The sequence below is a fragment of the Micromesistius poutassou genome (genome assembly GCF_964030765.1).
Source record: "Micromesistius poutassou genome assembly, chromosome: 11".
NCBI classification, from domain to species: Eukaryota; Metazoa; Chordata; class Actinopteri; order Gadiformes; family Gadidae; genus Micromesistius; species Micromesistius poutassou.
The window spans coordinates 15,291,395-15,304,233 of record NC_140281.1 but is presented as its reverse complement, the minus strand read 5'-3'; positions in this window follow the sequence as shown (position 1 = coordinate 15,304,233).

Genomic DNA, 12,839 nt, shown 5'->3' with positions numbered 1-12,839 from the left:
TATTTCCCATAGACATTTGACAGAGGGAACCGGAGACTTGGAGGCGAGATTTATTCTTCAGAGGTCTATGTTTGGCACTGAACCTTAACTGGAGTTTTTACAGATGGAACCAGACAAAGACTTATGATTTGTTAGTTTGCTTGATTGAGAAGTTTTTTGTTGTTGCTTGTATATCAGGATGTTATTAGATCAACCAATGTATGAAGGGAAATGTTTGAGTAGAAAGTATTCATTATACAGCTGTCGTTCAACATTCCCTTTGTAAGAGAGTTTGGTTTGAAAGGTTTGCCCTTCAAGCAGTCGGTCTGGAGAGGAATGCCACTAACTTTTACCACAGCTTTAATTCATGTGATGGAAAGCTCAGAGTGCTGTCCACGTCTATTGTGCGTCTATTGTCTCACAACCTCTCTCTATCATTATATTATCTCTCATTTTTTCTCTCTCCATTTCCCCTGTCTCTCACTTTTCATCTTTTCATAACTGATGAGAAATTGTAATCATAAGTACTTTATGAAGACCTCTCTAATATTCATGTTCACATTGATGCTCATCTTGTATTCATGCCCTGCCTTGTTCCTTGAGTACTAGCTTTCTAACCGAAATGTTAATATTCATAAGTGCTTTTACTGAACTGACTTTCATGTACAGAGGAAATATCACCAAAACAATATAATTTAACATAATATATAAATATGTCGACTTTGTACCCTTTAATAAGGATTATAAACTGCTGCTGTATAGAGATGTAAAAAAATAGCTTCTAACAGATATGATAAAGGACGTTGGTTATGTGGTCTTGCTCTGTTATGGACATAAACTATATGGTATTTTTGTAAACCTTTATATAAAAAGGTTAATCTGTCAGGCAAGAAAAAGCTTGTAGGAGCTCAAAGATGTCATGGCTGTTTGCTGGCGTAACACTCATGATTATATGAGAGATTCTCTGCTCATGTTCACATTTATATTCTATGTCCTCATTTTACGACGGCAAAATAAACAGAGGCCCTGAAGGTCTTCTGATTGGAGATTTTTTTTTTGATTGTTTATTATTCCCATAGGGGGTGTGAATATCTTTACTATAAATCCCCTCCAGGTTTATTGAATCAGAGCAGAGGAGGAGGGCCTTATGGTGATCAGAGAGAGGAAACAGACAGGTCTCTAGCCACAGCTTTTACCCAGCGCCTCCAGCCATGCTGATAATGTGTGATCTAGAACAGGTACAAACAGGCTCTAGACTAGATCTACTAGACAATGTCCAGCACCGAGGCTGAAGAACGCTACTCATGGGATTACTAAATATCGTCCAGTCAGAAGAATCAAAAATCTGCCAAATCTCAACAAATCAGAAGTTTAGAAAAAAATCCTCCTCTCAGAAGATGACAAAAAAGGGAATGTATGCTCTGTAGAGGTTCTGTTATTGTTCTATATCTGTGCCCAGAGAGCAGATGAGATTTACTTCATTAATCCCAGATGAAAACCAGGGTAACGATTTGGGTGAAAAGACGAGAGGTTCCTCAGTATTTCGGTGTAGATGAAAGCCAGTGTTTCATGCAGATGATGTCCACATAGACGCTCACTGTGTCCCCCACTGTGTTTGGAGCGTCCTCCCAGCCGGGAGACGTCCTGTTTCCCGGGCTCCGTGTCCAGCGTGAGGCCCCTCAAGCGACCGGCTGAACACCTGTTTGATGTCTGTGGTCTCTGTGTGTAGAGGAGACTTGGCACCCGCACGTTTCTGCAGCCGAGCTGCGTCCGGTGAGCAGCTGTGTTCGGTGTCTGCTGTGTGGGGCACGTAGTTCCTAGCTTGGTGGCCTTTAATTACGCTCTGCTTCTTTTCTTATGATACCAATGTGTGTTGTGTGGCTCTGTGGTGGAAGGAGGAGAGGAGAGATGAATAAATTATTACTTTAATTACACAAAGTGCTACGTCTATCTTAACAAGGTTCAAATCAACACTGTTGGGATTGTCTGTTTCTGTGGCTTGAATCCCAACTCCAATTAGACATGTGTTGTTACGATGAATTATATCCCGAGCGAAAGAGGTTAAGGAAGCATGACAGCAGCTACAATTATCACACTGAAATAGTGGGCTTTACGCTATTAAAACACGGGACACAAACACACCAACATGAAAAATATTTACCACATTAAGGAGGCTTCTACACCAGACAACATGCTCCTGGACACGGCTGCTGATTTACTGGGGTCAGTGGAGGAAAACATCCCATAATAGAAGCCACCAGAGGTATAATTTAATACTTGAGATGAGACGGATCAGAACCGTGATGGCGACTCAGTGAGTTGCATCATTAGCCACTCAATGGTTGGCCATCTCTGCTCTCACTCCAAGTCGTCGCGTCATGTCCCAGCCTTCAGAGTAAAGGTGTCGGATCCCTCAGAGTCAAAGTGCACCTCTCTTCAGAGACGACATATGCTAATGTGGTTGGAGAAAGACAGCTCTGACAGAGCTAACAGGAAGCATTGTAAGCACCACTTGATCCAAGGATATAGTGGTTTGTAACCAGGGCAACCACACATGTTCTTTGTTAAAGAGCCTTGGTGGTATCATAAAAGGTAAACATGTCATAATAAATAGTGAATGTAAAAATAATGCCTCAGAATGGGCATATATAATAGGCCTATACATGCACATATATTGGCTCATTCATTAATTCCCTCACTCTCCGATTGGCTGCCGTGCATCACCCAAGTGGGTGCTACACATTGGTGGTGGTTAGTGAGGTCCCCCCTTCACTGTAAAGCACTTTGAGTGTCTAGAAAAGCGCTATATAAATTCAATTAATTATTATTATTATTATTAGGGATGCACGATAACAACGATCAACGGGGGGTTTATGGGGGAGGGCTTGCAAGGGGCGGGATATGACGTAGGGTCGAGGGTCGCAGGAGGCGGGATAAGGGGGGCCCCTGTCACTCAGGTGTGTTATGGTCTGACCGCAGACAGCAACGGAGGCAGAATGGGCAGAACTCATCGCAATCATCTTAAATGTTGCTGCAGTGATGCATCATATACTCTGTTGCATCCACAACATCCGCATCGATCGATGAAAGATTGGAGCATGAGTTACAGACAAATAGAAGAAACGCAGAAAGGCATCCCGAACGACTGCATTACCAGAGAAAGAGAGTGTCTTTTTTTGCTTAATTTCACATCTAACAAACACTGGGACAAATGTAGTTGATTTCTGTGTTTAACTGAGAAAACATGGAGTGGAAGGCCGGGACCCTTTAATGTTCAGCTAACTGTTGTCAATAATAAGTTATGAGAGTACCGTATGTGTGTGTGCGGGAATGGCAGTGTGTGTGTCAGTTTAGTGAAGTAATGAACGAGTCCGGTTGTGTCTGTGCAATGCAAACGTGTACTGTAAAGTTAGTGAAACTAAGAATAAAGTACCCAGCCTGTCAATAATCGGCAGCCGCTTCTTTCCGACCATATTCCGACCTATAAGCAGACCCACTGTCAGTCAAAGGGAAGGGTGTTACCCCCGAGAGAACATCGACCCTGGAGGGAACGTCTCCCCTGTGCTCCTCGACTACGATCTGGGAGCCGACAGCAGGAAAGGTGTAACATAATAATATAAAAAATAAAATAAAATAAAATAAACATTCTATGTTAGGCCTGGGCGATATGGCTGAAAGACACATCACGATATAACTTGATCATATTGATTGATATCGATAACTATTGATAATTTTAATTACCTAAAAAGACTAGGAATTACCATGCTGGATTTAAACACTTAATATGACCTTCCACTGTTCTTCATTGATAAATACTCCAATGTCGATACAACAATGAAAAACACTCAAATATTGTAAATAAGTATGGAACTGTGTTTGTGTAACAAACCCAGCTGCTAGATTCTCTGGTCCAGTCTCTTATCGATATATATTGAACATGTTTTATATTAATATTGATCAAAAGTCTATCACGATACGATCATTTATTGTTTTATTGCCAAGACCTATTCTATATACACATGCAGTTGCAAATTCATGTATTGTAATTGATTGTATGATGTGTACTTTTAGGGTTACGATAAGACCTATCATTTAGCGTTATCATAGTGGGAGTGGGGCACTGAAATGATATAGGCTATGTTATCGGGGCTATTCGTCATGATATCTGACTTATTGGAATGACGTAATAATTTCTGTTATCAGCCCGATAATTATCGTGCACCCCTAGCACATATTATACATACATTGTAAGTGTTGATTAATATAGAAGATAAAATCAATGAGCAGCTACATACGTAGTAGGATGTAATGGAGCTATACATCAGTGTTTTTACTTCTACTTCTTCTATACCGCTAGTGCGTATTCACTGTTGAACTCTTTGATGTCAGAGAAATAAGAATTGAGAAATTATCTCAATGAAGACGGAAGGCTGGGTGATGGACCTCCTTTGATGCTAGACCGTAAGCAACTTCCCATTATTATTTAATGAGATATCGCTCAGGAAAAATTATGCTCCTGGCAACTGAGTCTGCTGGCAGTAGTAGTTGAGGAAAGGGATAGGCTAGCTTTAGCCTGCTTTCACCCAGTCCTGTCATTGGTTGCAGAGCAGGAGGGGAGTAGCCTAGCTTTAGCATGCCAACCCAGTCTCTACCGACTTCCTTTAGTGGCTGCACATAGCAGATGAGCCCAGCTAGCGGTCCTGCATCCTCCCCCTCACCTCATTAATTAACATTTAGAGGCTACCCAATCGTTCATGGAGACGCCTGCTATCCCAGCCCACAGAGCAACTGTTGCTGCTACCCTGCTGTGCTACGCCATTAGCACCACGCTAATGAACGAGAGACAATAGCAATCTCTCACAGGAACTCTCCCTCTCTCTCTCTAAAATAACAAGCTGCCAATGCAAGTTGGCTGGGTTTTTGGCCCAGTGTTGACCTTGAAGTGACTCTCTCAGGACTCCCTCTCTCCCAGGCCTGGGGACCAGGTGCAGAGCAGATGGTGGTGATGATGATGAAGATGATGTGACTGGCTCACACTTTCTCATCTCACCTCAGTAAACAGACACCGTAGAGCTCATTGATCCCACTGATCATTTACCAAGCAGTGACAGAGCTGTGCTTCATGATGGAGGAGGAGGAGCAGGGAGGAGGAGGAGGGGGCGGAGGAGGATGAGGGGGAATAGGGAGACAGAGGTGGCAAAGCAGGAGGGAGGGAGGGAGGGAGGGAGGGAGGGAGGAGAAGGTGGAGGATGAGGAAGTGGGGGAGGAAGGAAGAGAGAAGGGGGAAGAGGAAGGGTTAGAGGAGGAGGGAGGGGGAAGAGGAGAGGGGGAGGGGAGCTGGAGGAGAAGGGAGGGGGAGGAATGAGTAGAGGACGCAGTAGATGGAGAGGGAGAGGAACAGGATGGGGAAGAGGTGGAGGGAGGTGGATGGTAATGGAGCAGAGTGGGAAGGAGGACGGGAGAGATGGCGTAGCGGAGCTGCATGTTAACAAGAGTATGGAGAAAACTTTGACGTTGTGATTGTTGGTGACAGGACAATAATTAGTGCCAAAATTTGGATCCTCCACACTGCCGGAGGAGCAGCTCTGGGCCTCCACGAGGAGACCAGGGGGTACCGACCAACCTACCAGACCAGCCTCAGTGCCTTACCCATAACGAAACCACCTGCACCCACCACCTGACCACCCTCACAACCACACCACCCTCACCCACAACCCGACCATCCTTCCTCACAAACAGCAGACCGGATTTCCCCTGTTTGTCTGCTGGCATGTCAGCTCACCATCTTCCGTTACGTCACCTGGAAAGAGCTACAGCCACAAAGTCCAGATCCATTTTTGGTATAAATAAATGTGTGTTTTTCTCGTGAGAGCACGACTTGTTTTAGAGCCGTGCAGTTTTCAAAATAGAGCGATATTCACGTCATTCATGTCTTTACGTCTTGTCTACATCTTTTTCACAATAGAGTGCTGCTGGGTGCTTTAAATGTGAAGGCCTATATAGGCTACTAGGTATCCATGGCCACCTTGTCAACTGAAGGTGAGCGCTATTAATGTGAAGGCTTATGTAGTCGAGGTATATACAGCCAACCTTGTCAACTGAACTGTCTGAACTCACTAGAGAGTCCTGCCCTTGTTCTGTTTCACTTGTGAAGCTTCCAGAAGAGTCCCTCCCACAGGGAATTAAAGCCTTTATAGTGAAACTGTCCTTGTTCTTCCTGATCCAACGCGTTGAGTCTGAACTCTCACCACAGTTTCCAGCAGTAATAAACACACATCAGGGCGGGAGCCACTCTGAGGCAAAGAACTGAATGATGTCAGCTGCTGTCTGACAAATGGCTCTGGTGGAAAAAGAGCTAGTGAGCACCACTGGAAACTTTTGTTATGTAAAGGTCATGTTATGGTTCACACTGGTGAGACAGACAGACTGACACATAGATAAAGAGGGAGGGAGACAGTTACAGACACACAGATATTGGGACAGACAGGAAGACAGACAAATAGAAAAAGAAAAAAAAAGACACAGGGAGACAGAAGAACCTAAATTGAGACAGGATGGAGAATTGCAAAGAGAAAACGGGATTGGTCGGATCCGAACATGAAAGAGAGACAAGAGACAAACGTATGTCTGGGTTTCCCTGGGGGAGGCGGGTTCCAAGCAGAGATAATCAGAGCACACACACACACACACACACACACACACACACACACACACACACACACACGCACCCACGCACACGCACACGCACACGCACACACACACACACACACACACACACACACACACACACACACACACACACACACAGTTGGCCTGCTGTTCTGGTTTCAGGCCAGAGAAATAATGTCCAACCAACAGTTGGAAACGTTTGATTTTCTGTTTCACTTGCTTATCTTTTAACTAAAAGAGATAGTTTCTTGGTGCTGGATCATTTCTGGTGACACAGGGACGGCTGCAGACAGACAGATAGGCAGATAGACAAACAGACGATTTTGAAGTTAATTTGAAAAGAACATTGTCAGCGTGGTCATCTTCACCTGGTCTCTCTCTTTCTCCCTCCTCCTTTCCTCCTCTCTCATCCCTCTCTTCTCCTCCTTTCTCTCCACAGCTCACAACCTCCCTTTATCATTCTCTCTCTTCCTCTCACACATCTCCTTCTCTCCTCCCTCTCCATCTCCCCTCCCTTGAACCTCTCTCCCCTTCTTCCATCTCTCCCCTCCTTTCCCCCTCACCTCCTCCTCTCCACCCTCTCCCCCTCCTCCTCCCTCACCACTTCCCCTCTTCCCTCCTTCCTTCCTCTCCTCTTCCTGGCAATAGGAGCCAGATGGCCAGATTCGGCATCATATGGTGGATCTCCATGGAGACCAAACAACAATAGATAACAAAGCAACTAGAGGAACGGTGAGGAGAGACAGGGGGAGAATGTAGGGCTTAAACCAGCGACATAGGAGAGAGAATAGGAAACTGATAAGGTTTGTGCTGTAGAATATATATTATGTTATTATATTCAAATTGTATATAATATTACTGCTAGCTGTCGGGAGTCTAATCTATAGAAGAATGAACGGCTTGAATTGTAGCGTACAAAGCAGTATCTTAAATTAGAAAAGAGCTGAGTGCGACGGTTCCCCTTTAAAGGTAAAGGTTTTGGTTGGTTAAGATCAGGGTAGGGATCCTGGGGGAAACAATGCATCATGGGAAACTAGAAAGGTCCATCTAGTCCAGCCCAGTGTGAACACCAGGACTAATGTGGGATAGAGATGAGTTTCTTCTCCAGGTTTAACAATGATTTGAAACCGGAAAAAAAAAATGAGGCTGTTATTTCCCTCTGTGTTTTGTCTCAATGTATTTTTGATAAAGTTTATTGTTGAGAAAGGCAGACCTAAGTGATGGTTTGATGGATGCTGGTATAACATTAAACATGCAGCCAGAGGAATACCGGCTGTTAACTTGTTTTGTTTCTAAAGGTCTTTGGGAAAACACCATAAATAAATGTGCAGAACAAAGTGCAGGGCTGGAGTGTAGACCGCCTGCAGGAATTGAGTCGAGCTCATGTATTCTGGAGACTCCTGTGTTATCGTTTTAAAGAACAACTTGCAACAACCCTAACCCTAACCCTAACCCTGTCCCTAACCCTAACTCAGGGAAATAAATAGAGAAGAACTTCAACTCTTTCTGCTGTCCCAGCAAAGTCATCGCTGTCTCTGTGGTTTTAAATAATTCATCGCTCTCCCCAAACCTCCACCCTCCTCCGTCACGGTGGTTGAGACCGGACACCCCCCCAACCACACCAACCTCCATCACATTACCCCCTCCCAACATCATCCTCTCATCTCCACCTCAACCGACCCCACCACACTAAACCACAACCTACGACCTTCTCCACCCCTTTCCACCCCCCTTGAAGGGTGGAGAGGAGACAAATTCCCTCATCCTATTCTCCCTGTGTCTCCTTCCAACAGGAGGAGACACAGGGTTGGTGCTGGGTTGGTACCTGAGGGCAGGAAGGAGCTGTTGATGTACTGAAAGGCTGCAGTCACACGGTCCCCTCCTTGTCAAAAATGAACAGTGGCTGTGGGTGTGTGTACTTGCGTGTATATGTGTATGTGTATGCATGTGTGCGTTTGTGTCACACAAAGAGAATAACCCAAATCAATCAATTACCAAGCAATGAATAGCCGGAAACCCAGCTCAAAAATATTTATACGTGAGGCAATCAAACAGTTACAATGCAAACAAAGCCTCTGCATTATCTCTCTGATCTCCCCTTCCTTTGTCACCTTGCTAATGCTATACTCATAGTAGCTGTGCCTTCCACCATTCTTCCCCTTCCGTCTGTCTGAGGGAAGGGGACACAGCCCTGGTGGCTCGCAGCTACCCACCACCTCCACACCCGACCTCCACCCATTCACGTCACAGATAAGAGGATAGAATACATTAAGAGAGGAGGATCCTCTGGAACATGTTTAAAAGGAGATTCAGATGGCCCTTTATCCCCCTCTAGGTGTGTGTGTGTGTGTGTGTGTGTGTGTGTGTGCACAGTATTAGATTCATTATTCTACAGAGACATAACTGACTACACGGCTTACTGTTAAAAAACAACATGGCTGCTATGTTTCATATTCAATAGGCCTTGAGGCTTAACACCTTATCATTATTAATATAACAAGATAACTGCTTTGATGGCCTCACAGCGGCTGTGTGTTTAGTTGAGTATACGGAATACACTCGTTTTATTGTATATCCTCTTCCTGTGACATTTTATTAGGGAGTGATCCTGAACAAATTCTCTAAATACGTAGGTCTGCCAAATGACCCCCCAGCCCATAGACTCTCCTCATTTGTTATCCCCGAGAGTTTCCACCTCATCAACCTCAGATAAAAACCATCTCGCATTTGGTGGCACAACGCCAGGGAGATGGTCGATCGAGCAAGAAAATCCTCATTCTCCCCATGATATTAAACCTGCTTTATGTATTTTTTTCGCCCCAGCCAACACTTATTTAAGAGTTGAATTGTTAAAAGAATAAAAGCCACATGAAAAAAAAGCCACAATCCACCTGCGATGCCTTCCCTCTAAATCAGTTGTTGGATCAGTTTGGTGTTGATGCGTTTTGATTGCACTTTGTTTGTCACTTTAATCCCAGCTCTAGTCTCAACAGGCTTCACAGGCCAAGGTCACACAACACCAACGCTAAACCCTCTAAAGAACAAGAGGAAAACCTCAGAGGGAAGGAACCTTTAGAGGGAATACAGGGGGAATACTTCCTTCCAGGAAGGGTGAGGAGGAGCCGAATGGAACTCAACCTTTTAAACAACCAATCAGCTTGAGGCAGTGGGGGGGCTTTGATATAATCATACATTAGGTTGAACAGACGGGACGGCAGCAGTGTAAAGGTTACAGAGAGCAGCTTGAAGTCTTGATTGATGGTAGGAACGATGGCTACCAGCCGTTTCCAGTTTTTACAAGCTTTGGTTTTCTAAGACCTTCAGACTGTGGCTTGGGATGAACCCAAAGACGCTCACTAGCAGCTACGCTACGGTTAGCCTCAACCACTAGTGCGACACAACCTTAAATTCACTGTGGGAGGCCGGAGAGCGAGAGCGCGAGAGAGACGGAGAGAGAGGGACTAAATTACAAATCTGGTGAACATAAAGTACATGTGTCAGGAGAAGAGCCAATTAGGGTTTAGCAAGCCTCGACCAAGTGCGTCTTTCTAGAGTCGCTGTAGCGTTGTAAATGGACAGGCCAACATGCTGCAGCATACTTTCTAATAATAGGAACTGGGTTTCAAAACGTGATTGATTTCACAATGTGTCCCTTTGTCTCGCTCCACTTAATCCCTTGTTGTATCCCTTGGTGACTGTGTACCGAGCTTGTGTTCCTCGAACTGTTAAAACCACTTAAGAGCTGATCGTGACATTGAACCTCTTGAGTGAGCCTCTCCAACAACCTCAAAGAGGCTCTTTGTTTATCTGGAGACCATCGCTGTCAGATAACAACATGCTCCATAAAGAAATCAATCCCCATTGAGATGATGAGCTGAGCTTTTAAGATGATTAGCTTAGCTTTTATAATGATTAGCCTAGTGCTGGTTAGCTCCTTGTGGTGTTTACAGAGAGAGTGAAAGATTATAGTTTGGTCTAATCAACACCGACTGATCATTCTCCCTCATCTCGTTCTTTATGTTTGAATATCACAATATCATTTTTGTATTTTGTCAATCCGAAATGTTTTGTAAATTAATTCAACCATACTTAAATACATTTTATTCAAACATTTTATAACTGAATCTTATTTTTTTTCCAGCAAGAAAATAAATACTTAATTTGAAGTCTTTTCATTTTAGGGCTTTCAGTTGCTAAGTTAAAGTCAAAGCCTAGCTGTCATTGTACTAACTGTTCCTTAGCTGCTATGACAACTTTATGTTCATCAATCTACTGGCAAGAATGCTTGTTTCAGCAGAACAGACAAAAGTACACCCAAGGTTAAAAAAATGAATCTATCATTAGCAGTTCCAATATGTTCCGTGACGAATCTTATAGGAAAGTTGTTCTGTCTGTATTTATTTTACCAGAATTTAAAAGAAAACTAAAATCAAATGAAACACCAGTTTGAAACCAGAACAGCAGTTAGGAGTATTGACTCCTAATATAATATATAATATTTCAAATCAATATGGCATGAGGATTGTAGCATGTGGTGACAATGACCCATTTCATAACAACGCATACAAAACGATGAAATTGTCTGCAATGATGTATTATTATTTAGATATTAATATGTTCCTCAAACAAAGAAATTTATTAACTTCCCGTCTGCCTGGCTATAATTATTATGGAGTCTGAGAACATGAACATTTTTATCAGGCATTATTGTTGAACAACGCAAGTTGTAATTAGAAAATGATAAGAGATTATAATGGCCTGCATAATGGGGGACCTATCTGCAGGACTTTCAAAACACACAATAATGCCCTGCTTCCTAGCACATTTAGCAGGACAATAAGCAGGACAATAAGACATTACAATTACATTCTGACCCAGAGAGAGAATCATGATGAGATTTAGAGGAAAACTGAGACAGAAGTAGACAAAATAAATGTTGACAGATTAGAATAATTATCTCATAACTTTTCCCTCCCATTATAAGGGGATTGGAAAGGTTAGCATTTTAATGATGTCTTCACGAAGCGACTAAAAAGTCAGGCTGTGGACCATCAAAGCATATAATCAAAATTGAAGTAACTAGAAAAATTCTGCATGAGTACGTTACTGAATAAAAACTGAACTGAGGGCAAAATGTGCACACAAGGTTAGTTTAATTCTAAGTGTATAATAAAATAAATAAAGGTGTATAAGAATTTCACCACAGATACAGTGTGTGCATGTGTATATGTGTGTGTGTGTGTGTGTGTGTGTGTGTGTGTGTGTGTGTGTGTGTGTGTGTGTGTGTGTGTGTGTTGTACTGGTGTGTATTTCCTTGTAGTCTGAGGACTCTTCTGATCCAGGATCAATCAATCAGCAGTCAGATTCTCCCTCCAAGTCATCCAACCACACCGGGTAAACACCCACCACCCAGACCGTGAGGTCACCACCGTTTGATGCTCGCATTGCTGCTTGAATCTGATTGGCCCGTACAGGCGGACAGGGAGGACATCTGAGGCAAACACTTTGTGTCGGGGTGGACGTCAACATCAGCAGAGACTCATGTGATGGAGGTCATTAAATATTTAGGAATTGTTGATTGTGCAACCGGAGACTCTTCCTGCTCGCGCTTGTCGATTTAACAAGACTGTGAGGACCAGAAACGCTTACTTCCTGTCTGGCCACGCGTCATCTTGTCCTCGGCATCTGCATTTACCAACACTTGCGGTCTTTAATGATTACATTATCTGAGATCATCAATACATCGTGACTGGTCTCTTTGGGGTTTTGAGATTCATGGATTTAGTTCATCGTCAATAATTAATGTTTACATTCTGACTTTTAATTTCCACTCATTGTATTGATCTTTTAAAAATATATTTCATTGCATATAACAATTTTGGAAACATTTTATCCCTTGTTATTTACATCCTGTACATCTGCTGTGAGACCGAAGTTTCCTGTCTGGGATTAATAAAGTAAATTGTATTTTATGTTGAGTTCATAAAACATCAGGGCACATCAGAGAGAGTGCACACGCACACAGAACAGAGACATCTCTCCATTCCCATCCCTGCGAGTGCTGCTTAGTTGAGGACTTAGTAGAGGACAGGTATTTCACTTTGACGATCAAAGTCTCCAGTTAGGAAATGGAAGGGATCCAGTCATTCAGATCATCTCAAACTGCTTAACTCAACTTTCAAAACCTAATC